The 25,854-nt window shown below is 36.1% G+C and overlaps 1 long non-coding RNA gene across 2 annotated transcripts; it reads left to right on the forward strand.

The window, feature by feature from the left end:
* Nucleotides 1-15,918: 15,918 nt before the first annotated feature.
* On the forward strand, nucleotides 15,919-21,316 carry LOC136559307 (uncharacterized). 2 transcript variants are annotated; one of them, XR_010783997.1, is made up of 6 exons: nucleotides 15,919-16,031; nucleotides 18,167-18,251; nucleotides 18,420-18,544; nucleotides 19,094-19,506; nucleotides 19,600-19,736; nucleotides 20,716-21,316. It is a non-coding gene; the product is annotated as an uncharacterized lncRNA (long non-coding RNA). The 2 variants fall into 2 exon arrangements; XR_010783996.1 differs by having other exon boundaries at nucleotides 19,320-19,506.
* Nucleotides 21,317-25,854: the final 4,538 nt, after the last annotated feature.

A 25,854-nucleotide genomic window follows, 5' to 3' on the forward strand; every position in this document is an offset into this window, starting at 1 on the left:
GCACTTCCAGGTCCACCACTAAACCATGTCCCTAACTGCCACATCTATGTGCCTTTTAAATATTCCAGGGATGGTGACTCTACCATTTCCCTGGACAGCCTGTTCTGATGCTTGGCAGCCCTTTCAGTGAAGAAATGTTTTCCTAATACCCAATCTAAACCTCTCTTGCCTTTCACATCACAGGCAGCAGTAGTTTGGGACTGTTCGAATATGTTTTCAAAAGGTAGAATTTGATGGCTGTCAGGTGGTGCTGTCTTACAGACACCCTCAGCAGTCTTTTTCTCTATATATTCTGCCCCACACCCCTCCCAGTTATAATTTTTGTGAGTGGCAAGTGTAATTTTTCTGAATGAAAAAAATCTGGTGAGAGGAATAGATGGGAAAACACTACAGTGATAGTGTTTCCTACTGACACTAGAAGAAGAACTTATTAAACCATCTTTTTAAGAGCAGCATCTGCATATGAGAAATTAGAAACCTTTATTTGATCTGTTTTGGGATATGCACCGCCAATCCATGGTGAAATTTCTATTTCTGTGCACATCTGGTCTAATATTTTTGGTAGGATTTTTGATGTGTACCTCTAGCTGATTTTCTAGTTACTCTGAAGTGATTCAGATTTGAGCTTCCCTTTCTTGTACTTTTGATACAGACAAAAACCACATGTCAAGGTATATTTTTTTATCCTGGTGGATTTTTTTTTGACATGGTTTACTGAATTTTCTTTGTGGGGAGATTTGTGGAATGAGAAAACTACTTCCAGGTCATCTTTACATATTTGAAAGTGGGTATAGCAGCAGGAGTAGAACTCTGTTATACTGTGTGGAAGATTCCTAACATAATTAAAATGAAGTCTTATGTGATTATACCTAAAATAACTGAGTGTATTAAGTTCAAATAGTTTATAATTACCAGTGATCCATGAAATGAATTCTAAAAAATTCTAGTAAAAGCTATGACATAGAGTATAGTTTTGGTTAAATAATTCATTCACTCTAATTTCTTATTTATGAGTAGATGCAGGAATATTCTTACTGTTAATATACAGATCTTACTGGTGCATTTCTACCATGTGTGATTTTATTTTTGTTTAAAAAAAATGTTACTCTGTTAAATAGGAATTGCCCAAAGAATAGAATGCTGTTAAGACTACAGCTTTGTTAGTATAGCACAAAGTAATTCCTCTTCAGGCATCTGACATTGCAGTTAATCAGAAGAAAATGCACTTTACTTGACATATATTGAATTCTGGGATCAGCCCTTTTTGTCTCTGTTTTTCTTAATAAGAACGAGCATAATCAGTGACAAATGTCACTACCTGTTCTTCATGGGTAAGCAGATGGGATTCAGAGAAAGATTTAAAATGGAAGCACCCTTTCCATTTGCTGTAGAAAATCCATATGTTCATCTCAATAAGGTTATGAGGATTCTCAGAAAAACATATTTGATTGTAATATTTCAGTACAAAAGTTAATGATATTTCAATGTACACATTAAAATATTTGTGATTTGGAACTTTTGGGTTTTTACTGGGCTTTTTTTGTTTGCTTTTGGGTTTTTTGAGGGGTTGTTTTGAAGAGTTTTTTGTTTTACTGTTGTTTTGGGGGATTTTATTGGTTGGTTTGGGGATGTTTTTTCAAGATGCTGTTATAATTCTAGTGCCACCAAATTCAGGTTTCTTGTTTCTCTTCCAGTGTTGCATATGCTTACCAAAAAAAAAATTAAAATTAAAATTCTGAATACTTTCTCATATTCCTTTACACAGCTTAATGTGTTCTTGAGTAAAATAGCCTAAAGTAGGCCTTCAAGTGGCTCTTTTTTAAAACCTCATGAGGGCACTTTGTTAACATTTATATAACTTTAAGAAGAAGTGGTTTAATAAGTTAAAGAATGCAAGAATATAAATTAACTTCTTTATATGCAGCTTTTCTTTTGTGGTTTCAATGCAGAGTCATTTGTAGGCTTTTGGGTGCTTTCAGAGGCAGTGCAAATGCAGCTTTGTAGCCTCTTTGTCATAATTCTCTCAGCTTTTCTTACCTTGAATCATATATGCAGGATCCATAGATTTCACTGACAGGTTAAGTATGCTCAATATACCCTACAACTGTACTTTGAGTGCTCCTTTCCTCTTCCAGCAAATCAAGAGCTTGAGATGCTGGAAAAAGAAATGTTTCTAATGTGGGAATCTATCTACAGAACTATTTTAAGTATCTATTCCAGGCTACAAGCATATGAAACAATGTTGAAAAGTGCAATTGCTCAAGAAAGCGTGGGATACTCATATTTATATTAATGTAAGTTTTTTTCTTAAAATTACTTACAAATTACTTATAAATTTAGAATATATTTGAATGTTATATTTTTAATTTGATCCTAGAAGTGTTATAGTTTTGATTTTAAAAAGTTAAATACTGGGGATTTTACTATTCCTTTTGTTTTTTAAATAATAGTTACTATGTTTTAGGATACCCAGAGTGAAAATATCTCTGTTTCCAAGTCAACCAATTTCAAGATAATCCCAAAGCAAAACAAACTTTGTAGTTTCCTTTAGGGCTTTCTTAATACCCAGAACTTGCTTGATTAGTTTAAGTAACTGAGTAAAAATTCAGAAATCCACAAAATCCAATTCAGAACTCAGAACTGTACATTAGAAAGCTCTACAAATCTAGATGCAAGAGTCCAGAAAAGTCAGTGTACAGATCTGTATGGGGAATCAGGCTTGCAAAGTTCTGTTTCCCTCAAGATCCTGCCTTTCATAGGCAAGGTTAAAAATACATGTACTAGATCTTCTTTCTGTAATTTTGTTGGTAGCACCCCCAGGAGGAGTTACAGGGCATCTTCCCAAAATCTCCCAGGTGGACTTGTATGTGGCCTGTGTGTATGGATGTGTGTCTAATAGCACAAGAAAGTTGTGCAGGTATGTTTTTATCAGATACTGAAACATTAAGCTGTTAAAATGCTTGGTCTTTGAGTTGAATTTAGAGAAGATGGATTATTTTGTGTGTTTGAAAAGTAATGGTGGTATAGGAAAAAAATTAGGCCCATGAACTCTTGCTGTAGGATGGGCTTGCCCCTGCATCCATTTATCTGGTTTGTGGCAGAAGCTTGTCTTCACCAAATGTTGTTGATGCTTTTATCTGTACTTTCTGTTTCAGAGCAGCATTGATGATTGGACTGAAACCCAGTGGAGAGAGATTAATGTGAAACAGATGGATGTGCAGCTCAGAAGGTTTGCCAAGGCAGGTTCCACAGCCATCTATTTCTGCAATTTGTCTGTCTCAGTGCCACCCCTTCCTCACTCTTCCCACCCACTTGGATGTTTCAGTGGGTTTATTACTCATGTCCAAGCTGAATGTTCTGGAACATGCTTTGCTTTGGGGGCTTTCCTATAAAACTATTTTTCTGAATGGGTTTGCAGCCCTGTGAAGTTGTATGTAAAATCATGCTGTCACTTCTCTGAGTTGAGGCAGTATGGGAAATAAGAAAAGAGGATGGGGGTTTATGGTAGACCCCTCCAGACAGCAATGACTTTTGCAGGAGGAATTTGCAGAGGTTCATCTGCTCTGCTCATAGGCTTAGCTCCGGAGGGTTGGGAGCTGCAGGAAAGGTGCTCATTTTTAAAGGGAGGGCACTTCTTTTGCTTGAAGAATTTCAATGTTTTGTTGACAGTAGCCCTGCAGAAGAAAATTTCAAAGGGACAAGAGAAATGAAAGTGAAAATAACAACAAAGACTCCCCAGACCATTTGCAGGACGCTACAGCTGTGCCTCACAGACAGCACAGTGGTTGAATACAAAGTATTGAACCTAACAGGTATAAAGTTTCTTTTTGTTTTGTATTTGTTTCATTCAGAAAGAAATTATCTCTATTGCATGCCTATTTATTAGTCTTTTAAGAGAAAAATCAAATTTCATCCTAGATGTCTTCTCCTAAATTGCTTCAAAAGTGTGAACTCCACCTACCCAGTTCTGATACTTTTTTTTTAAATCAAAAAAATCCCAGTGGTTTTGGTTCATAGGCTATAACATGGAGAAGTTGTTGGTTTTCAAAATTTTAATAAAATTCTTTTGAACCATTTTGAAAAAAAATATTGAAGACCAATTTCCTTTTTTTTTAATTTTTAAGATTAAAAAACTGTGAATCTGAAAGTGTAGCAGGGAGTGTAACAGAATTTTTCTGTTTTTCTTCAGTATACCAATGATTAATCACATACAGTTTTAATAAAAGCACATTTAAACCTATTTTTAATGCAGGAAGCTCCTAACAGTATTAGCACAAAATTGTGATTTATTTTAACAAAAAGAAAATGAAAAAATAATTGACTGTTATCTTTTCAAATAATTGATAAAAATTTTAAGGTTTTTAAAATTTAATTTCATGAATCCTACCAAGTAGCAATAAAATACTGCAAATATCTCCATCACTCCCCAGGGTTTCCGGTTTGAGATACCGAGTCTGTATCTTGCATCAGTTTCAATGGCAGCTGTGCAAGTAAACTTACCTTTAGTGTTATGAAGTACAGAACACCAGAGTACAAGACAAAACAAAGCAAAAGAACCCTAAACCTGTAACAACATCAAGAAATATTTCTGCTAGGCTGATTAAGTCCACACTTTGGTGGCAAATCTGAGCATGTAACTGGTATCTAGAGTGCATTTAACTTATTTAATTGTGTTTTTGAGTTAGATTCTGTTTGAACACTTTGTTATCTGCTTATGTTGGACTTTTCATTGACTCAATTTGCTCCCTGCTGTCTCTTTTCTTTACAGGTCAGGCTTTCAGTAGCAGAAGACCTTCTCAGACCTCCTGGGACTCCAGTTTCATAAAGGTAGAAGATGAAGTCCAAAGTGTAGCTGTCAATGCTGTGCAAGAGTTGAGTACTGAAAAGGTGAGAGATTTACTTTTTTTTCCCTTCTGTTTTTGCAAAATAGTATGTAACAAACTATTTGTTTGTTTAGGTCTTATTTCAAGAAATTAATCATAGAACTGAATATTTTCATGTGACTTCTCTAGGTATCAAAATTCACAGCCTAACAAAATGAACTTCTTGTCTGTGGTATTTTTTACCATCACTGTGAATTACATATAATTTAATTAAATTCCTCAATTCCCAATACAAAATGTGACATATATATAGACAGTTGTTATTACTGCTCTTATTATTCCCAGACTTTGGAAGAAATCAGCCAAACGTGGACTGCTATGAAATTTTCTTACCAAAAGTATAAAACAATAGAAAATCCTTTATTGAAGTCCAGTGAACACCTGCTTGAAACTATAGGTAATAATCAAATAAGAATTTAATTATTAGAAATATTATTATTGTATCAATATTATTAACTCCCTTGATATACTTGGCAAGTAAAACTTTTTCTTCCTGAATCTTTATTGCACATTTATATTTTCTCCAGATGTTAGTACTGAGAATTTACATGTGTGCTGTGTAACTATACATATTCTAAAAATATTCCTGTCTCCATGTAGGACTCTAAAAAAAATAACAACTTTCTAAGCTTGTAATTACTTCAATTTTTTAAAAATCCTTTAATAATATGCTGTCCACTTTCAGTGTTTAAAGATGTCTTCTCTTATGATATACAATAATAACAATTACAGGAGAATTTGTTAAGTTCTTGTCAGCTTTAGTTCCTCTGTTTGATAAATAATTTTGATTAGTGCCGTTTTTTCTGGGGTTTTTTTGGTTTTGTTTTGTTTGTTTGCTTTTTTAGTTTCAGATGCAAGGGATTCTGGAAAGTAAATATGTGGTATATTTCATTGAATAAATGAAAGGCTGGCAAAGTAAATTAAACATGGCAGATTCTGTCATTTCCATTTGGATGGAATTTCAACACATGTGGTATTTTCATCAGAGTGATTATCTGCCTTGATTTCCTTTCACGTGGACTAGAAGCTGCTGGTGTCACAATTTGAGACAAAGATCTGCAGATCATTCCTTCACATGTTTTTAATATCTTCTTTTACTTACTCTTTGTTAGCTTTTTAACCTCCTGGAGGCACATAGATATATGATACTGCAGAGGTCCAGAAATCTTTTCTGCAAAGTCCCTATCATTTAGGAAAGTGATGGTAGAAATACAAGTTTAAGGTCTGTTATTTATCAATGCCTAAATGTAACCACAACAATCAACATAAACACATGAACTGACACAAGGCATTATATTAATTCTTCATTCTGACCAAAAAAAGTCACTGAGCCCTTGCATAGTAAAGATGATAATTTTGTGTTGCCAATAAACCCGTAATTTAATCCACAGATCTAGGGAAAGTCCTCATCATGTACAATTCTGAAAATCTAGTATAGGATATTATTCCATAGGGATCTTCTGTGCTTGAAATTTCAAATGTATTTCTAATTGTTTAAGTCTGCAATTTAGAAACATTGACAGCAGATGTTTCACTATATGCTAAAAAAGTATTTTTTGTACAAGTTGAGAACCCTGTTAAGAGCAATGAAATGATTTGTGGTGTTTAACATGCATAAGTTTCTTCATGGTGCATATTGAAAAAGGCATTAAGCTTGCATGAACAGAAATATTCTATGTTAATAATTCTGCTAAAACCTGTAATTTTTATCTTGTTGAAGAGTTTTAAGTTATCAGTGGTATTTGCAGTTCTCTCTGTTCATTTTACTTTTCCCTCATATTCAGTCTAAACACTGTCAAAATAGGTGTTTGTGGCTTTAATAATTTTTCTTTTTCCATCTAAGAAATAGAACTTAAAACAAGCTGATGAGGTGTATTCTTACAGCTCTTTTCCCCATGTTTTTATTGTCCCAGTTTAGTAAACTATATGAAGTAGAAAAAATAAATTTGAGAGTTGAAATAACTCCCTTTCTTTCTGTACAGCAGTTGATGATTGACATAACAAATAATGAAAATGTGATGGAAGCTACAAGAAAGCCAAGGGTGTTTGAAAGTTCTGAAGCTCTTCAGCAGAGGTAAAATTTCCAGTATGATTACAAACTGTTCCAAAGTGTAGTTCTGCAACAAGCAGGAAATGAGAGCTGTCAGATTGTTTCCTTTTTGTGCAGGTGTGAGATGTTCCGATGATTTTTTTGTCATTTTTCCTATCTGACATACTGGGTTTCTACTGCTTTTTACATGACCAGCTCAACTTGAGGCACTGGCTCATTATTTAGGGATGGAATGATGTCAAAATTGTCAAATGTCTTCGAAGTATATCAAATTCACTTTGTCCCTATCCATACTCTGGGAGTCCTTCTTTCACACCTGCAGCAGGATGTGGTGGATTTGTGCAGCCCAAGTCCTCTTTCCACCCAGGAATGCCTTGAACTTCCCACCTGCATTCACTCTTCCTGGCTTTAGAGGCAGCCATGTTTAGAGTCACAGTCTTTCTTCTTGCAGGAAAATGTTGCAATAGGAAGTTAAAAAAAAAACAACAAAAACAACACAAACCTGTTTCTTGAGACGTCACTTTTGTTCTGAGAGATACCAAGCTAAAAGCTGGAGTGCATAAGTCAAATATAAATAATTTAATCTTTTGATCCTTAATTGTTCTTGTGTCAATACCAACGTGTGTTTTCATGTTTTTAACTCTTTGTACATCAAAAATAATACATGTATCTTTTTAAAAAGTGGTTTATTTCCTCCTCCACTCAACTGATTCTTATCTACTTTGTTACTTGTTGTTTTGATGGTTTCTTTTTTTAAAATTTATCTGCACATTACTGCCCTGTTGAGTTAGAAATTTTTTTCCTCATCCTTGACTTGCTAAGGCTGGACTCTTTGGAAGTTTGAAGAGGAGTTTCCCCTGCCTAGACTTACCTTTTGGGGAGACTTTTCTGGCACAGTTCCATTGCCCTGGTTTCCTTAGTCTGAATTAAATTATGTGCCCTTTCATTTTCTGGAAAGGAAACGTAAAAGGCTTGCCACCTTCTCTGTTCCTTACGGCTTTGTTCATTGTTATTATTTTAAATCAATAGTGGATTATATCGTTCTGTTCTAATGCTTGGTCTGACTTTTACCTTAACTGGGAGGGAATTCCTGGCTTTGAGGTGATCATTAAAATCTCTGTCTCTTTTTAAGACTCTCTTTTTGTGAAGAAGCTTTGGCTGTATACTTAGAAAGCAAGCACATAAGTTCTCTCTTTTTCCTTTCTTCTATTTTGGTTTTTCAGCAGACTTGCTAGACATCCTTTAAAGAGGAACGCAGCCAAAACAGCTGAGCCTCTTTGTGTATTAATATACTTCATTTTCTCTACAGAAAGGGAAGTTTTCCAGCTAACCTTGTGAGCTGATAATATCATTGAATTGTGCCTTTGTTCTGAGCAAATTTCTGATTTACTTTGAAAACGGGAACATTTTGCCTAAGGAAGGTAGGAAACATTTTTTTTTTCTCCCAGCTAAGACGAGTACAAGGTGTTCAGCAAGAGATGAGAGACATGATACAAATCCTGATCTGTTTTTGCTGCAAATGGAAGATGATTTATTTGGGTTTTTGGGTTATAGGTCAATGAGATCATCAAATCTATTCTTCTAGCATGGATTGATCAAATTTCAGGCAAGCAATGCATAGTGATGATAAGTAAGACTGGAAGATCTATGGTGTGTGGTAGGCAGTTACTGACTGAGCTGCTGCCCCTTGCACGAGGAATGTTTTGTAGCCATCCTTCTGTGTTCCTCAATTGAACAATGATCTCCTAGGTTTTGTTACACTCAGCTGTATGAAAACACAGGCACTTTGATGTATTTCAGAAGCTTCTATGCATAGTATGCAGAAGCATACTATTTATCTACATGCCAGATGATACTCCTGGCCTCCTGGCCTGGCTACTATCCAGCCACAGCCATCAATTTTCTCAGTGCTACAGCTTTGAGTGTGTCTCAGGCAAAACCTTTTTTTTGAAGGGCTGTGAGTTGTAACCCAGAAGAACTGATGCTTTCAGAGGTGATGAAGGCTTGAACGTGGAGCCTTTTCAAACATGATGGTAGGCCCTCATAGATTCTCCACATAACTAAATGTCAGTGATTTGTTTCATCCACACATAAGGCTAGCAAACAAGTCTTCTGTCTTAGGCGTCAGGCCTAGAGCATGCTGGTGTGTAGACAGTGATTTTCAAATTCCACGCTCTTTGGAGAGATGTGTAGCTACAAAAGGCATTTGGACCTTAAAGGCAATTTGTAGTATAAGCATTAGCCATAAATAATAACAATTTCAAGACTTCTCAGTTTTATATTGAGCTCTGTCCTTCAGACTCTTCTGACAACTGACAGAAGTGTAATTAACTCCAGTCACTGATTTGTCATTTTGGTCCAGCTTTTCCCCATAAAAACCTTGTGTGTAATAATCATGCAGCAGTCAGAGAGTCATCCACTTTAACAGAGGCATGCATTAGTGTGATTGACACAAATCTAATGTAAATGGTTTCCTTATATATCTGGTATTTTTGGATGCAAATAGCCCATCATCTTACCAAACTTTTTGACAATGCTGCTGATCTTAAATTTCAAGAGAATACAGGGATATATATAAATATTGCCCTTGGGAAATACAGACCTGAAAAGTAGCATGTTCTGTTCCATGACAAATGTAGATCTAATGATCAGATATGTTGAGTTATGTGAAATCTCCTTCATGAATTTTGTCCTCTTTGGGATGTAGATTAAATAGACACTTTCAATTGCATGAACTGTTACTTTTAGTTATATAAATTTGCAAAAAATAATAAATAATAATAAACCCAGAACATTTTGCTACCCAACACTGTGTCATTTACTATAATTTAATAAATTGTCTATCTTTCTCTTGTGCATAAAATGTTTTTAAAAGAAGTCTAGACAGTTTACTGTTTGGAAGTAATGAAAATGAAAATATGAGTACTAAAAGTCACAGAACTGATCAAGGTTGAATATTGCATTTCTCATACTTTCTCTCTCCTGCTGCTCTTTTTACTTCATCTTCTGTTATAGTTTCAGATCTCCTCCTCTCTTATCTTTTAGCACATACCTCTCCAAACCTCCAGTGGTCTCACACATCTCCTATCAGCTGAACCTTTCCGCTGGTTCTGAGCCTCATATTTGCCAACTGGCCCCCTAGCATGTGTGCTAACTGGGTAGTGGTAGGTCAGGGAGAGCAGATCAGCAACTTCTGAGACAATAACTTATTGTTCTCAGAACAGTGCTGAATGCATAAGCATTCACATTGCATAAAATCAATGTTGCCTGTCCTTCTAATGATTGATTGTTGCAGCAGGGAGGCCCCAGACTGAATGGACAAGTATATGCAGCTTGCTTCTTGGAGATAGCTGTATCTTGGAAAAACTATGTTTGAGCACATGGAGACAGAAAATGCTGTATTGTCTGTGCCTACTCTGGGGCTGTGAACACAAAAACTCAAGACTTTCTTGTTTGGAGTTTTAAGACAGTATGTCTGTGTTCAAATCAAGTGGATATGTAAAAAAAACCCCAGTATCTGGTGTCTCATCTAAATCCTGCTGAAGGTACAGTGACAGAGAAAATGGAGGGAAAATCTACTCTCATTTCAAGTTTGTAAAAATTACTGGTGTAACAAAAATCCTTTGTGAAGATTAAGGAGATGAACTTCCTTTATTTTTAGTACAAAATATACCCTTAATGTTACATGCATACATTTATGCATGCTTGGGGGTTTTTTTGCTTCAAAAGGTGGAGTCTTGGTTGCTGCACCTTGAGGAAACTGTGTACAGTGCAGTACATCTCTGCTCCATGGAGGCCACACTGGCCTATGAAGAGAGGCAGAGAGAACAGTGAGTTTTTGACTACCCAGCCCAGGCTGAGCTTAGTACTTCACAAACCTGATGGGTTTTAGATGTAGAAATGGCATCTGGTAGGCTGAAAGAGAGCTTGGCAACAGCCCTGAAGGGCTGCCACAAGAAGCAGGTTTGGACATCTCCTTTTTGTTTAATTCATAGAAAGTAAATATAGCTACTACTAGTAAATACAGCTTACTAATATGAAAATAGTCATATTAGTATAGTTTACATATTAAATGTTAAACATATGAACATATTACTATAACATATTAAACAATACAGCATCTACTGAAAAAAGAAACATGGCTTTTTCTTCATTTTCTGCTACCTCAAGGGCATCACATCTTAATTACTGGGGTTTTGTAGGATTATTCTGAACTGAGACAAAAGCTAAAAGTGAACACAGTGCCACAATGGTGTGCTAAGAACAGAGTACACATTCAGTATGTATACATACAATTCAATACATATATACCCATATATTAATGTAAAGAAGCCAAAACTATAGGGTTTTTTTATGTCTAACCAAGCAGTTTACATCTATGTTTGGTTTTAGTCCCATTTCAGATGGATACCTTGTGCCATTTGATTTTTTTGCTTTACCCGTTTTTACCTCAAACTTCTCCTAAATGTTTTTCTCCTGGTGTGAGTACTCTTTCTCTTTGTGAAAACTTTCAGTAGTTTTGGTTTTGTTTTCCGACATTGAATATCTGCTGAAGGGAAATACAAAATAGGAAAGAGACTTTAAAGGTGAATATCTGACAGAACTGTCTAAATTTTCCCTGTGATAGAAAATGCATTATATCTTTCTATTGATATTTCCATGTATTTTTACATTTGCCTTCTTTGAATTACATGCATTAGCTGACATTGCGGTTTCTTCCCCTTTTAATATGAAACCTGAAAAACTCCATAGTCACTTTGTATTACATAACTGCATAGTCATTTATATCGTATTTTGTATTCATCCCCTTATTGCTTTGTCTATTTTTAAAATGTCTCTGATCTTTCCTAAGGACTATTTTTGGTTTGCCAATAAATGTTCTTGTACAATTAGTACAATTTCATAAAGTCTGGTACCTATCTCTATGGAGATTATAACCACAGAATTTTCAATTCCATTTCATGTACAACTTCTTATCCATCCATTCCTCCTACCCTGCCTAGCTGGCCATCTGCAGCATTTGTGCTCACCTGGATTGTTGTTGTTTTGGAGATGGTTCAAATTTCTGTTTAAACCAGGATTTCTTCTGGCATCTCATGTTGAATATCAGAAAATTCGTATGTACAAGCCAGTTTTTATGGTGAATTAGTTCATAATGTAGACAGAACTAATTTCTAGTAATAATAATGGTAGCAGTACTGGAAGCCATCTGGTTTTAGAGGGTTACCTAAATCTTTTCAGGTCACTGAGCTAAATGCTCTTTAGTACCATGCTGCTTGGAGAATTTTCCTCAGGTGATCATGAAGAAATCATGGCCATTTGTACCAAAGATGTTCATGGCAGAGAGGTATCAGCAAGCCTTCAAGCCCAGAGGATGCATGTTTGAATCAGCTGTATTTTGCATTCACAGTTTGTTCTGCCTTCAGCAATTCACAGGGTTTTGCTCTCCTTTCAGAGGCATGTGCACTTCCACAGCATCTCCTCTTCCTGTGGTGACTTTTTGTATGTGCAGAAAACTGAAATATTGCATGTTTATTTAAACCAAAGTGCTTACTCTCTGTACAACTTTAAATCAGGTAAAACTAATGCTGTTGGTTTGAATGTCCAAAATGGTTCACTGGATTGGAATTGAAATAGGAAAGAATTCTTTTTTTTCCCCCTAAGCCTCAGAAATAAAATGGGCTTTTAAAGTGGCATTCAGATAAGAGGAAACAAGGCTTGAGGAGTAAAATGAAACTCATTGTGGTCAAAGTAATATCAGCTCCCTTGCAAAGACTGCATTGTTTGTATGGAGAGCCCTTGTGTTCTGCTGTAATAGCTCTATTAAAATTATCTTCTATTAAACTCGCATCTGTATAAAAGCACAAATGCCTCGAGGTGCATCTAATCCTTTATAATAGATTGAGGTAGTTATTAGTCATAAGTGGCTAGGAATGAGTTGTGAGACCTGCTGATTACAGCTGCAGCTTTGTGATGGGTGGCATTTGTACCACCTGAATAGCTCCTACATGGCATCATGGCTCTTTGATGGCTCTTAGGTCTCCAGTTCCAGAGCTTTTGCTTGCTGTCACAGGTATGCCACAGATGGGATGATGTCCAGAAACAGTTTTGCCAACATTTGTGATGCTCAGTTTCAGTACTTTTATGAGTACTTGGGAAATACCCCTTGGCAAGTTATTACACCTTTGACTGACAGGTAATGACTGCTATAAATAACAGTGCTTGCTTTATCTATTTCAGGAATTAAAAGTTAAATGTTTCTTAGAAGTTTAGAGTTCTTTCCTACCTCATAGGTATATTATGAAGTTATGAAGGCACAATATATTTCAGAATCTATGTGCATGTAGGTGCACATATTTAAGAAATGGTATGATTTTAATGGCCACTACATTTATAAAAACTGAAATATTTTTTGCATAACTTAAGCTAACATATTCATTGTCTAGTCTGAAGGGGAATATGAGCAGATCTTTGCCAAGGTTAATCAGGATTTTTCAGCAATTTTTTTTTTTCATTTGTGAAAGTCCAAACTACTTTTTTTTTATATCACGTACAGTGAAACTTTTTCTTCTGGGCATGTTTTGGCTCCAATATGGAATTTCTTGTTAAAATAAGTGATCAAAAAAGATGCACTCAGGCATCTTGGCTAGCTTAATGCTTTCAACCCTCAGCTGGGAGGTCAAAGTCAAATCTTTGAAATAAGCAAAGCAGCAACTACAGCCTCCTATTTCCCATCCTCTGTGATCACTGATAGGATCTTCCTTCTTGATAAAAAATGTCGATGTAGTTAGTTTTCTTTTCTAAAATAAGCACTTTCCATGTAGTACCACACCATGATTTTACATGAATATGGAAGAGATACATTTGTGGTTTAGGACATTACATTGTAATGAGAAAGTGGACTTGGAATAAATCATCCATGAAACATAAGAGTTATAAAAAAGTTTCCGATATTGTGGAAGTTCATTGCAACCCAAAAGATCTTTTTTCATATGTTAAGGTGTTCTATTACTCCAACCCAGGCTCTCCACCTAGCAGTGAGTGGTGCTCCTGCAGGAGCAGCTGGCACAGAGAAGACAGAGACCATGGAAGATTGAGGCTGTACCCTTGGTATGATGGTGAAAATTTTCGACTATTCAGAATACATGGATGATGAGGTGAGATGTTCTGTTAAGCAGTATGGAGATTGTTGTTTAGCTTCTTTTTCATGTGAATTATACTGGAAACTGCTGCTTTCAAGAAAAAGAAGTTAAATATTTTAATTTTAGTCTGTAGGGAATATCTATAAAGGTTTGGTCCATACAGGAGCTGTGAGAAATTCAGTCATCTGTTGGTGGAAGTCTAGTCAGTACTGGCAGAACAATTAAAGCCTATCCACAGTAAAATTGGGAAGAAAAAGAAGTGAGTGTGCTAGGAGTGTTTCCTTGTCCTTTGCAGGCTATAAATACTGAACCAGTAATATCTTCCTCCAAAGTTCCTCTGAAAATATTTGTAAATGAAAGGCTAGATGGTAACACAAAATCATCTGTGTTATGTACTACCCAAAAATAACTTTCTCTTCAAACTGTAGGAATAAATGTGAGTAAATTCTGGTCCTACCAGATTACATTTAAAGTTTTGTTATTGAAACCAGTTCAAGTCCTACCATGTGAGATCATGGCAACCCTGTGGGTGAGAAGTTTGGAGGGATTCAACTTTGCAAGAAGTCTCAGTGATTCCACTACTTTCCAGTGCTTTTGAGACATGCCTTGTTTTTCCACTGTCCTATGTTCTCCATTTTGGGTTTTTTCACTCAATATTGTCTCCTGGCCTTTTCGAACCCTCTGCATCCCTACTAGTCTCCTTTATTCTGTGTTTCCAAAGGTGATTCTTCCTATAGACATGCTTCAGCCACATGCTCTCTCTGTGGCTCTAATAGTCTAGTGCTTTCCTTCTGAATTCAATGCCAGACAGATTACTAAAAGCTAAAATACCTCTGCTTGCCGAGGTCTAGTGAGTTTTCTTCTTTTGTAAGTAGTAACTTTCTTTTAACACTTCTTTAAGTTATTTTTTTTAACAGATTTGTATTTCATGACACTGAAATCCAGAGTTGGAATATTTATTACTATGATCCCTGGATATACAGGTCAGACAAAACTACATGAGAAGTTCCCCATTCACACTCAAATATGACAAAATTAAAACTGGTCATTTAGTTCAGCAGTGTATTTCTGGATGGGGAAAAAGAAGACATATTTGGGCTTTTTTCAGTAATAAGAAAGAGTTCTGAGGTACAAATATGCTGGTTTGTAGCTGGCTTGAACACGAAATTCAAGATCTTTTTGCTCATATGTAAATTAAGTAATGATTTTTAACGAGGAAATTGTGAAATTGTTTAGCAATAACATTATTACTTCATGTTCATTTAAAAATGAGGTTTAATGAGATATTTTTCATTCATGTCATTAAAATTTCTGAGTGTTAGTTCTAAAAATTTGAGCAGTCATATTTAGAAAAGAAACAGCAAAACCTCTAAAGGCAGCCAAGCCTTCATATAAAAGCACTAAAGTTCTCAAAAAAAAAAAAACCTTTAAAGAAGGTTGGCATTTTTAGCAATGGTTGTGTTGCACTTGGCTTCCAGACCCTGCACAGCTGCTGACTGTGCCCCCTTGATCAGTGGCAAGTGCCACCACTGCAGCTTGTGCCTGCTCTGAGTTTGGGCAGTACCTGTCTGTGTTTCTCAGATGCCTTTTTTGTGCAGCAATGTTATGGAATATTAACAATCACCAGTGCCTAATTAACTCATTTTGCTTTGAACTAGGGTCCTTGTCAGCTTTGATTGACACTCTTAATTGTGACTCTTTTGAGCTCTGTTTCTAAAAATGTTTGCACACATCAGATATTTGATTTAGCTGACTTATTCTCACCATCTTTAAATACTAATCTGTGCATTTGGATTATGGGTTTTTTCCTTCCCTAGAACCTGTGCCATGGTTGTCCCTGACATTGAACTGGTCTCTGAAATGATGTTGGCTGCTGTAGGGTTTATTGGTGCCTGTCTGTTAGCCAGGAAGTTCATCACCTTCCAACCTCTCTGCAGGGAGCTGCTCCCTGAACAGGTGAGGGTTCTTTGGGCTTCTGGATTTAACATGTATCTATTAGCACACACTCCATACCAGTACAGCTGAATATTGCATAATAGGAGGGATTTATGCATGTTGTCTTATCTTGTCTTTTAAAGACACTCTAAATCACATTTCCATCCTTAATAAATTGTCAGACATGAATTTGGAAAAAATTGTCCTTTCTTCTTACCTTTGGATGTTAGTAATGTGCTCATTTTACATTAAACAATTGTATATCACCAATTGTATATCTTCATACCTGGGATGACTGACTACATTGTGCTGCTGTGTAACACCCATGTAAACAACTATCTTTTAGAGAAGAGAGTAACAGAGTAGAAATTATTTTGAAAAACACATAGCATATTGTAATTGAATGAACATGTCTTTAAACTTTCCCCAGTAAAAGCAGTGAAAAAAAGGTGTTTGAAAAAAGGGGGCTGGAAAAGCATTTCTAAATAATTTAATTATTATACTGGAAAGAATCTGTATTCAGAAATATTATCTTAAAAATTCAAACCTAGAAAATGTATGATCTCTTTCTTGTATGGATGCTGTTTTAATAATCTCCAGCTGCATAATTTTTTGCAAGATATTCCTAATATTCATTTTTCTCAATGGAATTAGAACTTGAAGAACCCTTCAAACTTAAGCCATAAACTCAAATAGCAGGCAGGGCCTTTATGAAATAAAAAACAACTTTATTTTCATGCCTGCATAATTTCAAAATTATGTCTAAATATCCTGAAGATTTCTTGACACACTTCTTGAAATTTTCTAGAGATAATGAAATTAAACTGTGCATATCTAAAGATAATTAATATTGTTTGCTTCACTAGAACAAGGATTCCTTGAGTCTAATGATTACTTTGTCCTGGAGGCACGTTCTGAATTGAGCAAAGTAATTTATACCATTGTTTGCTGCTTCAGTATTAATCATAGTTACGATAATAATATTAACATTAATGTTTGAAGCAAAATCTAGAATGTTCTTTATTTACTTTTTAAGTCTCATTTGGTTTACTTTTAATGGAAATGGGAGAAATCAAATAACTCTGAGAAAAAATTCTGGGCTTCTGCACAAAATATACAGCAATTCAGAGAGTTCTAAGAATATTGCTCCAATGTTGGGACTTTTAGAACTTTAAATGTACCTTTGGGGCACTAGGATCCTAGCCTATGGAAAGGATCCTCAGCCTGCTGCAGAAAAGGGTTATCAGTCAGGGCTTTCAGGGCTTATGTTGTGAAGGGACTTCTGGTCCTGTGATACCATGGCAAATGAAGACTTTGTACACTGCACAAGCCACACACCAGGCTGCTTTTCAGATGCATATCCTGCAAACAAAGAGATTAAAAAAAACAAAAAACAAAACAAAAAACAAAACCAAAAAAACCCACCAAAACACAGAAAAAAATCCTTGCCTAAATCTAACAGAAATCTTATTAAGTGCAGTCTATTCCTAAATTTCCTGGTTTCATTATCTCTTTTAACTTATTTTCCCAGATGTACCATTTCTAAAATGTGGAGATTCCTTTCCAATGCAGATAATAGATAAATAATAATTTACTTCAGAAATTTTTTCTTACTGATCATGACCTGTCCTGAGTTTGAAAATTACTTTTTTCCAAAATTATTTTTTGTGCTGTATTTGATTCACACTTAGAGTTACCACTGTCGTGGAAGAGGATAGATGCATAACATCTGTCAACTTAAAATGATGTATTTTTAAGTTGTGAATTTGCTTCCAGTTTTTTTGTTTATTTTGGGGTTGGTGGTTTTGTTTTTGGAGGGGGGAGGAGGGAATTGATACTACCAATAGGCTGTATTTATATTGAATTCCCAGGTGTGGCTGCAGAATATGTTTTCAAACTTTACTCAGCTGGTAGCCAGTTAAGAACAGGGAATCAAATGGTGAAATACTTAAAATTAAATAGATATACAGATATATATATTTCAGCCTTTTAAATTTTTTAGTCAACCTCTAATGCTGACCAAAAGCCACTGAAAGACTACAAGTGAATAAAAATGTCTTTTTTTACTCTGTGTGTAAAACGATTGTTTTCTTAATGAACATTACCACTTAGTTTTATTTCATATGCTAACATGATCAGTTAAAATGTCTTTGTAGGGCTGTTATGACTGGGGACTTCATGCTATCAAGTCAGTTTTGGTAATTTCTGAAACAAGGAGATAAGAACATCGCTGAGGACTGGGTAAAACATGTTTCTGGTGTTTTTCCTTTGAATAAAAACAGTCTCCTAAAAAAATTATTTAATGTTCTTGTGATGCATTGTTTACCCTCTTTTTCCATGTGCTTATGTGTGTCTTAAGAGACTTCAATTTGCATAAAATAGTGACAGATGATATCCCAATTTTCACAGCCGTGATCAGTGACCTGTTTCCATCTCTGGATGTTCTGAGGATGGGGAACCTACAGTCTGAGCAGATGGTTAAACAATCTACCCTGGAGCTGTACTTGCAGACAGAAGAGAACTTTATTCTCAAAGTAAACAAATGCATTGTCTTTAATCACTCCCCTTAAGATTTTTTTATCAAGATAATTGCCAATGGGTTGTTTGTATCAGACATGAAGATTATTTTTGAATATGTTAAAGCATTGATAAAGTGCTCTCAATGACTCAGTAGTTCAAAGGCATTTCATCATGGCAGTAATGTTCCTCAGTATGATAAATATGTCCATAAGGAAATGTGTGTCCTGTTTGGAAAAGATGTGCACAGTGACAATCTAGAGTGACAAAAGCGTTTGTTTGTGCACAGTAAGAAGAACTTGCATTTGGTAGCAAATTCATTGTTGGTCAGATATTTATAGTGAGGTAAGAAGAGTAAGGGAACAAAAACACATAAATAAGAAGGTGTGGATTTGGAATGTACATGGCTACATGTGACTTTTGTGTGCTCTGGCTTTTATGTATAGTATAGTGCAAGTTGTGCTATACACATTAAATGCATGCAGGTATATGTATGCATGCATGTATACTCACAACAATTGGTTGCCCATAAGCTGAATTTAAACACTAATTTATTTTAATTACAGACAGAGTGAAAAATTGAAACACAGAAACACTGGTTAGTACACAGACCAAATGAAAAGTGTATTTATTCCCACCTTTCTTCAAGGAACATCCACATCTGCTGTATGTGGCAGCATATCCTTACCTTTATTGGAGTATATTGGAAATAACAAAGCTGGTTGAATGTGACTGATCAGAAGATTTATAAAGGATTTTGTGCTCTTCTCTCTTCTTCTATTATCCTGACAGAAGGGTGAAAAACAGTAAGGTATGCCTTGAGGTATTATGAACTTCATAATCTGACTTCTACAGAGTAGTTTGTTTCCTGCTAACTGGGTAAATCAGAAGACGAGCACTGAGGATTATGAACTTGTTCCTGTTAGACTTAGGAAAATCAGAATGAACACTCTTCACTAAAACAGAAATCCACAAGCAGGCAAGCTATTTCTATTCTCTGACTCATAGAACTATTTCTTTGGAAGCAATGTATTACTTTAGGAGACTGACTTTGTATTTTTCTGAATTCCAGCTGTACAACTGATTGCAGAATCCACTCTGCCAAAGCAGTGGCAAAATTGTGATAACTGTTCTGTATCCTTGGGTTTTCATGGTCCTGCTGGACTGTATGGCTGTCTGTCAGAATAGGATTTGTTCTCACTCGCTGAGGTAACTGCTTTAATTTCTTTGCACTAACTCTTACCATTTTCTAAGAGACCGTATTGCTTGATGCAACATAAGCTTTGCTGAGGCAAATCTGCCAAGAAAGAGCAAGCTTACTTTTTCCTATTAAAGGGAATAAGGATGTGGAGGGGGGAAAAAATCTTTTGAATAATTGTGTCTCTGTGATAAGAACTACAAGAGGAGAGGAGAGGTGCTCCCTGTGTGTCCTTTCTGTGTGGAAGGATGTTCAGCTGGAGGAGCAGCCAGCAGTGTGTCACTCCGTGTTTGTTGGTGGAATTGCAGGGAATGGGAAGGGTAAGGTACCTTCCTGCCTATGCAGCATGTTTTCCATCTCACATTGTAAAGAAACTGCCACGGCTCTTGCATAACAAATTCTTCATGCTGCCTTTGCCTGAGGCTGCAGGGTAATAACACACTGCTGAGGCCACTCGGTCAGCCGCATGATGAGCAATAGAAAGCGCAAATGTTGCAAGCAAATTCTACATTTTATGTGCTGTTTGCATGTCCCAAAGGACAGTTAATCATGGCATGAAGTAATGGACATTCAATTTGACAGATAGACTAAGTAATACTTTGTTCTGGAAGGAGAAGCAGGATGTTTTAATTAGACTTCTAGACAGAAATCATGGGATGTCCTGCCAAAACACTAGACAAATAATTCTAATACATAATGCTTGCTTATTTATGCTACTAAGTGTTGGCAGCTGCATAGATTTTCTTCTCCATTTAACACTTTCTATTAGAATTGAGTGCAGAATATGGCTATTTCAGACTTGGAGTCTCCTTTCCTATCCTTAGGCTTAATGGAAATTTGGGGCTAAACTAGCTCAGAGACAAGAATAAATTAATGTACACTGTTGGCTGAGTACAGGGATTCAGTCCAAGATCCAGTTCAGGAAAAAGTGAAAAATTCCTACAATATGAAAATGGTGTTACTAACATTCACCCTGCTCCTTCCCTTCAGGTTCTGAAAGTTCTTCATCACATGTATGTGAATACAAATGCCCATTTGGAATTAACTTTTAATGCAGAAGTTCTGACAGCTGATGAACTGTGTGATTTTATACACCAGGAAACCTGAGAGTGGAAAGATGGCAAGAAATAGGTGTTCTTGCTGGAATGTCATTCTCCATCCAAAATGGACAATACCAGAATTCAGAGAATATGTAAGAGGCAGAATTCTTCCATTTTTCTGAGGTTTTGATGTAGCAAGACATAGGTGCCCAGCACTGGTGGTTATGGAAAGGCTGGAGGGCAGGGCAGGATGCTGGTAGACAGAAAGTATTACCCTGCACAGTTTTAATCCAGCTGCCTTGAAGGGCCTGTTATTTTCTCCCCTGACTCACAGCACCTCCTTTATATCTCCCGTATTGTGAAGACTAATGACCAACTCTCCTGTAATCAAAACAGATCATTATTACATAAAATGCAGTCATTTTGCTGTATTGAGTGTTCACTGAATTTTTTGTTATTTTAAACAACTACCTAATAAAAAAGCAAAGGAAGAAATCATGGGTTTGATGTTACAAAAGCTTCTTGTTTCAGTGATGTGTTATCTTCTGAAGTTTTAATTGCAGTACAATGTTGTTGTTTAAGCACTTAAGTGATAAGATTCTATTGAAATATAATTTGCAGTTCTCCTGTCATCTTCTCTGAGAGGAAAAGCCAATATTACCCATGAGGGATAAAAAAGGTTTGTTTTACATAGATCTACATAGATCTTATGTAGACTGAATGCCTCACCATCATTATGGATGCTAACAAGGTGAGCCATTGAGACACAATTACAGTGGCTTTCCCTTTACCAGTTTTCTCATTTTCTTCTTCCTCTATTTTTCTGGAGACAGTTTTGCAGTGTAAATTCCTTTTTCTTTTATTCTTATAATTTCTTTGGTTTTCACTATTGCTAAGTAATATTTAATACCTAATTTACACTTTGTCTTGCCTATTTGGCACAGAAAAGAGCCTTAAATTAGCCTATGAATACTGTAATGCTGATTGTGCCTCCTAGATGTGAGCTGATGTAACTCAGGATATCAATGATGGGATTATTGAAACTGGCATTTGGAAAGTCTCTCAGTAAAATAGCCTTAAGATTCCATTGTTAAAGTCCTTGCATCACTGTACTATGGTGATGCCTTAAGTTTTAGCTTTTATATTTTTCAGATTCAGTGCTGCTTTAGTGTGTGGTTCTGATCTTCATATTAAGTAAGCTTTCTTCACAGAGTAGCTAGACAAAACAATTCCTTTTCTAGCTTGGGACCAAGGACAATCAATACAAATTTCAGGACTAAGAGCATAAACAATGGTGGAATGAAGAGAGAAAAACAAGAAGGATGGGACTTCATAACCTAAAGTTATAATCGAACAATTAATTCCAATATGCTAATGTACCAAAACCTATAGAAGTGTGACAACCCATGACCAGCTGTACATTTTGTGACCATTTTGAGTCCATCTTGGGCGTAGCCCTGGCTGGGCTCTTGCACTGCCCAAGATGTGTCCATTGAGGCCTTTTAATAAATACCTACTTTATTCTTTAACTCTATCTGGTCTCTGTTCTAGGTCAGCCTTCTCAAGGCATTGATGGAAGACTAGTGTAGGAAATCTAAATCAGTCAGTCTAAGCACAGTAAGATAAGACTTTTTTTCTTATTATTAATTATACAGACAAACCAATTTTGTGGGCTCTCTGAAATGCTGGAATGTAATGAAATCCAAATCTAAGATCTGAATGTAATCTTGGAAAGTGATTGGAATTTTATGCTTTCCTGTCTTAGAAACTTAAACCATAGTAATCCTCAGGTTACTCAGCAAGGTGCCTGGTGGGGTGAGCCATATAATCTAGCTTTATCTGAGAAACAGGAAGTGGCTTTTTCAAGAAATATTTTGGAGCACCTAAATTTAGACTCCTGCTCTGAATCATCTTGTGATTATTTCCATTGACCTTGAGAGAGATTTTCCCCTCTCTGCATTTGTCTGCTTTCAGGAGAACTCACATTGGCAAAGCAGACTAGTCACCTTTTAAATTAATTAAACTCTAATAAACTCATACAAAGTCAAGTTAAACATTTTGAATTTATCACCCTCTGTGATTCTGGTAAAAAACTCTAAGGCATGTTCAATCAGAGTTTGTTTAGCTTGTTCAAGGAATAGTGTATGCATTGTGTTGCAGATAATTCTCTTTGGGACTGTAATAAACATGATTGCCTTGATCATGTTCTTGTTAAACAACATATCTTAACTTTCTTTCCCTGAAAAATTTACTCATGATTTCTAGGTTGTGATCCTGACAGAGTCATAGGCACACATTCATTGCTTGTAAATGTGGCTGCTGTTTGAGGTACAAGTTTAAGAGCTGCTGCCCTCCTGGGGAGATTAGAAGACTAAGGACATAGAAACATGGATTTGATGATCAAAAGATATAATCCATTATCAACTCTGTTGTTGTCTTTGTGGGTTAATATTTGATAGGAAAACGCAGAGCTTGGAAAAGAAATATTTATCAGACAATTGAAGAGCTTGGAAAAGAAAGATTTATCAGGCAAGGAAGCTTTTAGGTGCTCACAGTAAGTAAAGCTGTTTATTGCCAACTCTTTGTCCAAATGGTTTTAGGTAAGTTGAAAGCCAGGTCAAAAATTAATTGAAATAATTGATAAATTAAACCACCTTCATCTTTCACCAGTCTTTGCTTCTCTAACAGTTATAGGGAGACTAGTTCTGTGATGCCTGAGGTGGAATGAATGCACTTCAGATACAACCAGATTTCAAAAGCTTCCTATTAGAAGAAGTTGAATAAAAATTTTCAAGTAGAAATACTGTGTAAAAAGTAAAACAATTTGTTTTAGCAATTCTTTGAAAATAAAAGTATGGTGTATCCTACTTCATCACTTTTTAGAATTTAGTCCTAGCCAGAGAGAAAAACAGAAATTACAGTTTGCTTTTAAAAGTTGACTGTGATGTGCAAGTGTTTGTTGGGGTTTTTTCTTTTCAATTTTAGTCAGTCTTTGTTCACACATTTTAGACTGTATATCTCCAGTACTACATTGATTTACTCATAATAAAAGGCAAAGTAGTCTTGCTTGTTGGAAATGCTGGAGTAGGAAAAGCAGTGTTTATAGGTAATAGGCTTGGTGCTGTCTCTGAAGACAAGCTCCAGACCAACAATTCATTCAACTACCACTGCAACATCAGCATTGCTCCAGAGTAAGTTCCATACAGAAGTGAGAAACCTATCTTCCCTCAACAGCAGTGGTAAAATCTATTCCACAGTTATTACAGTGTTATCACAACCATTGGCTACAGCTTGTCTGGGCCTTGGCAAAGTTCATTTCTTTGCAAACTGGAAAACTTTAAAAGTTGTGGCAGGCAAGGGGAAAGGAGGAGGGTGAAACTGCTTGGTGCAAACTGGAACTGACACTGCACTCCCACAAGTTGCTGTCTGATTGCAGATGATAAAATTTGGCTTTACCTCTGTTCACAAGAAGCGTTGAGCCCACTTTATCCTAGCCTGGGTGTCTCAGCATGGTGCCTGTAGGTGTACTGAAATGGACGTCAGAAGTTGAGTTTACTTTTGCCAAGTACCACAAAACATCCAAGGAGGGTCAGTCCCAGTCTGGTGAAGTTTGGAGTCTCTGTAGGTGAGATGGATGCAGATCAAAGGAAATGTTAATATAACACTCAAATGGAGAGGGCTGTATGTTGGCCAAAACTGTTATACTGGTGGTAGATTTTGCTACAAGAGGAGTCAGACAGTCAATGCAAAATAGGCTCATATAAACTGTCTGTTTTGCTCTTCATGAAGAACACGATCAAGGGAGAGTCCAGCTGTCAGTGGATATGCCCTCTTTACCATCCCTTTTTTTTATCCTTCCTGTAACTTGAACAGGAAACAACTCTACAGAAAAAACTGTGCCTTCTTTTTTCATGCCATGAAAAGCACTATAAGGTAATACACTGGCTTGTCCTTTTACATGTCTGGAAGAAGATAGCAAAAAAGATTTTTCAGTTTTAAAAACTTTCTATGATTTTAGAAGTATTGAGATAAAATCTTTAGCAGCATTTAAGTGTGTTTGATGTGTAATTTAACTGCTTTTGCAATCAGTTGTCTAATTTTCCAGCCAATCTATATTGCTGCTAATGGATTACATTTTCACCAGGTTTAAAAAAGTAGGTATAAATCCACGAATCTTAATTGAATAAGCTTTTACCCTGTTTTCTCTTTCATGTCCTGTGTTAATTTCTTCTATATTCACATCAGAGAAGAAAAGACCATTTTGTCTTCTTTATACCTTAGTTCATTTTTTGAAGTGTTTCCAAATTCATGTTAACATAGAATCTTGCATTAACAGAACTTAATCTCCTTTTTGCCCATCAAAATGAATGGAAAGTTTAGGAGAAAAGAAATTTGCTGTGCGTCAGAGTGAGCTCATGAGCTGTTGTAAACTGTCATAGCTCCTTTAATGGGGAATCAGCCTTAAAAGGCTTTCAGAAATTTCTCTGATCAGGGAGGGATTTTTCAGCTAATGACTGTCGTTCCAATAGCAACCACAGCCGTGGTTCTAGAGTACAAAAGCATAACACTTCCCATTGCAAAGGGAAGCTGATGAAAGGAGCTCCTGGGCAGCAAAGGCTGTGTATTCTTCTCACAGGAAACTTGTTAAATAAACCAAGGATGTGAAGTCAACATCACAGGATCTTGTTCTCCAAGCATGTTACACCCCCAACAGTCTTGTGGCATAAAATTTGAGAGTTTATGAACCTTTAAGGATTTGCTGTGAAATTTTAGTAGAATTCTTCACATTTTAAGTCAGTGTTGTAAACCATCCACTGCTCCTTCTAAGAAAAATTAAGGCATGTACAAGGCAGTGGACTCATTGTCTGTACCTCTTCTGTCTGTCCACTGCTCTTCAGCCAAGTTCCTCTTGTTAAATGCTCTTCTACCAAGTCCCTCCACTAATCCCAGCAGGTGAACTGCATGACAACCCAGAAACAAGTAAATTGGTCCCTTTCCATTGCATTTACAGCATTGTCTCAGTGAGCTGTGATGGAATGATTTCGTACTGTCATGTGTAGATCAAAATGATAGCTTCTTACATGATTTT

This window comes from Molothrus aeneus, chromosome 1 (assembly GCF_037042795.1).
Source record: "Molothrus aeneus isolate 106 chromosome 1, BPBGC_Maene_1.0, whole genome shotgun sequence".
Classification (NCBI taxonomy): domain Eukaryota; kingdom Metazoa; phylum Chordata; class Aves; order Passeriformes; family Icteridae; genus Molothrus; species Molothrus aeneus.